This window comes from Apis dorsata, unplaced genomic scaffold (assembly GCF_000469605.1).
Source record: "Apis dorsata unplaced genomic scaffold, Apis dorsata 1.3 scaffold_286, whole genome shotgun sequence".
NCBI classification, from domain to species: Eukaryota; Metazoa; Arthropoda; class Insecta; order Hymenoptera; family Apidae; genus Apis; species Apis dorsata.
The window spans coordinates 224,777-228,428 of NW_006263561.1; the positions used below are offsets into that span (position 1 = coordinate 224,777).

Below are 3,652 nucleotides of genomic sequence, written 5' to 3' on the forward strand. Positions count from 1 at the left end.
CGATGTTTCGAAATCACGAGGGATGAAAAAGCTGCACATAGTTTAGGTCGAACAACCAAATCCAAAGCTCGATAACGTATTATATTCTCGGAGAGGGAAGTGGATTCCGCTCGCGAGAGCGGAAAGGATTCGGGTAGGTCGAATTTAATAGCGGCGGCATATCCGGTGGTTGGTTAGACTCTTCAACCTTCTAGAAAACGGCCGTGGCTTGCTTTAATTAAATTTTGTTTTCGCCCTTTTCCCGGGGAGAACTTCTTCCAGCTGTTTCTTTTTTTCGGAACCCATTAAAACTTCCCTTCTCCCCTCTTCTCGGCCCCCGACTTTTTAATTCCTTTTCATTTGACTTCTTGCAGGATTGCCAGATCCGGCCGCACGACTCGCGACTCCAATCCTCGCCTTCCACCACCAGCGGAGCGTACCAGAGGCGCGTTTCCGGCATCCGAGATTAAAACGAAATCGCTTCGCCACCTTTTTTCCCCTTCTCTTTTCCTTTTTCTTCTTTTTAACTTTTAATCCTTCCCGATGTTTCGTGATAATAAACGAACAAACAGAACAAATTCCATCCAATATTAACCGTTTTAATCCGAATTAATGAGATTATTCCCCGAAAATTGCGAGGAAATATGAATGCAATCGAGTTCGTTTCCTCAAAAACAAAAATTCTCCAAAGATTTGTATAATTTTCCAAGATCATACAAGACTTTCTCTTGGATAAGAAAGATTGATAGAAACTACCAAACTAAACTGAAGAAGAAGAATTCGCCATTGAGAATTCCACTCGAACTCTCCCCTCGACGCTTTTGCTTTCGTTAATTTTTCTTGGAAAAAAGAAAAGGGAGAAGAGAGAGAGAGAAAGAGAAGGAAAGAACACGAGAATAAGGAGAGGGTGAAAGAGAAGTCGCACGCGACAGATACGTGTGCATAAATATGCAAAAGGCGCACGGCCGATTGCTCGCCCCCTCGTGCGCTAAACGACGTGGCCGAAGCTCGCGTCCCTTCGAAGCTCGCGTGATTTACGCCCCCTCCCCCTCCTGTACGTGACTTCCTGTTGACGCGATATAGTTCCCGATATATATTCGATACGACACCGGCAGACGACAAAACCCAGTACGAAAGTTTGCAAATAACGAGACGTAATCGAAGGAAGAGAAGACGTTCTCTCTTTGACATCCATGCGCCACCCTTCTCGTGGAAATATCTCGGATCGATAAAGTTGTTTCTTCGTGAGAATCTCTTTCACGTTCCTGATCTCAGTTAGATGTATTTGATACAGGATATTGGTGAGGATGTTGCTTAGAAGAAGAATCGAAGAACGAAAGAGTTGATTGATTGATTTTGATAGATTCGAATCGTTTCGTGGGAGATAGATAGATCAGATTAAGGATACTTAGAAGATTCTTAACGATAGCATTAATTGGTTTCCAGTTTGTAGCTGTTTTTCAATAGTTTTTCAATTACAAATATTTTTTAATCATCACATTCTATGAGAATATCAGGTTGATCTATTGGATCTACAGTCGAGAAAACAACAAGTGTTAATTTTCTTATACGATCTATATCGTTCTGAAAGAATCTTTCTCCATAAAATATAATTGATATAACATCATTAAGATTACTATTACTATTTTTATGTAACAGATTTGTAAATATTTTCGAAATGGATGGAAGAGGTTTTCAGACGATCCTGGTGAACTTGATATTTCATTCGAGCCGGGTCGATACTCCCTGATTCAGAGTGGATACACACACACACACACATACGCGCGATAGTTTAATCTAGGATAGTGGTGTCAGGAACCGTAGGCAGATTGAAAGGAAACGATCTCGCCTCCGGTGTATCGCGTCGAGACTCGTGCTCCGTGTTTTCGTGCGATACTTCTCCCGCGTTACGACACCATAAATTTCCCACCCAACCCGTTAACCGACCCTCGTGAATCACAACACGCTCCCGTGCCTCTCCACGTCAATGTTTTCGCGGATTTTCATCGCGAAGATTGCAACAATTTCGCGGCCGTTTGGGTTCATTGATCCTCGTGTTTACAGGCTGTGCCAAAGAATTACGAAGAAGAAAATTCTCAAAGAGGGTTTGCCAGTCTTCAATAGTGGACCAATCATTGGTCGGTGTAATAAATGGAGGCTTCTTCTTCTTCTTCTTCTTCGTCCGCTTTCAAACCGGATCGTCTTTACACTCGTAGAATAATCGATATATAAGCAAAATTTCTTTAAAGAAACAAAGAAAACTCTGAATAAACGATTATGAACTATTCTATAAATCGAACACATTCTCGATACACAAAAAACATCCTAAAATCCAACTGGTTATCGATCAGTCTGCGAATAAAAATTTCTGAAAATCCCAAGGAGAGATCGTTTCCTGTTCGCGAGATGGTCGGCCTTCTAAGCGAAAATGTGAAATATCCTGAAATACGAAGAAAACTCCAAAAAGAGAGTTCAATCAAAACAACACGATCACTGACCAGTTTACAAAATCCTTCGAAACGCATAGAAAGAAGTCCAAAAAAGGGTTCGTCGACCTTCAACGAGTTAGAGATTCTCTTCGTAGCAGGTTAACCACTGACCAGTCCGTAAACATCTAGGAGGAGCAAAGGCCGTGAAGAAAACCTGGAAACGATTCAAAGACGGTAACCAAGAGCGGGGGAGGGAGGGTGTACGCTTTGTTTTCGCGTATTGTTGCACGTTTCGAAGCTGAAGAAAGGGGCGGAACGCAATTGCAAGGAGGGAAAGACAAAAGGGCGCGCTTCTCCAGTCCAGGCCGCTTCTCCGCGGAGAAAAAGGGACGGCGTATTGGGTTAAGATGCCAATTATATCCAAACCTGGCCAACCACCATTCCGTCAAACTCAAAATTCGTCGGGGAATAAACGCGTGAACGGAAGAACTGCACTTTTTCTCCCCGCGAGAGCAGACGGAATCATAGGTAGGAGACTCGACAAGGATCGCGTGGAAAACGCAAATTTATGTCTGCTCCGTGTCTTGATTTGCTCATCTAATAAAGCGAATTTCGCGCGGCTTTGGATCGTTACCGGTGCACACCGGAACGGAAGCTAATCCGACCAATTAGCGGCATACCTAAATTGAATTCCGGCTCGATTCGAGGCACCGTGATTCATTGCCGTGCCTTCTGTCTCCGCTATTTCCTACGAAAATCACTCTTTTCTCGAGAACAACGACTGTACAAGTGAATATATACATATATATAAAAGAAATTGTGCATTTAAATCGATCGATCTTTTTATACGGTAAAATATCTTTCGGTGAATGAAATCGAGCACAAGTTTTCATCTCAAAAATATTCTTCATTAGCTAGACGAAAATTGGAAGAGCGTCTATTATCGCTACGATAATACTTCCATCCAGTGAGAGACTAAGAAGAATAGGGAGGATCGATTGGAAGAGAGAGTCGTAAAATTTTGAAATGAAAAGCATCGGACGGAGAGAGACGCGATCTTTCCTCTACAACGTAACGTTCCAAGTGAATGGATTGTTAATTAATATTTGCCGGCCATCTACTGATTTTACTCTTACTCTCATCTTGGTGAGTTAAGGGTGAGTTCCTATATATCGTCCCTCTCTCTCTCTCTNCTGGTCCTCCAGTTTCAGCCGACTCCTGACTTAATCCGATACTAAGGGATC

General features: G+C 42.6%; 1 protein-coding gene and 1 long non-coding RNA gene across 4 annotated transcripts in view; one reads left to right on the top strand and one right to left on the bottom strand.

Moving 5' to 3' along the window:
* The window catches only part of LOC102672845, a 104,706-nt gene extending 104,150 nt beyond the window's left edge, over positions 1-556 (top strand). For both annotated transcript variants that reach the window (XR_004150706.1, XR_004150708.1), the window contains one exon: positions 354-556. This is a non-coding gene — a long non-coding RNA (uncharacterized LOC102672845). The remainder of the gene's footprint in view (positions 1-353) is intronic.
* LOC102672945 (kin of IRRE-like protein 2) overlaps positions 1-3,652 on the bottom strand; it is a 123,898-nt gene that overhangs the window by 104,762 nt on the left and 15,484 nt on the right. The gene's annotated exons all lie outside the window — the stretch shown is intronic.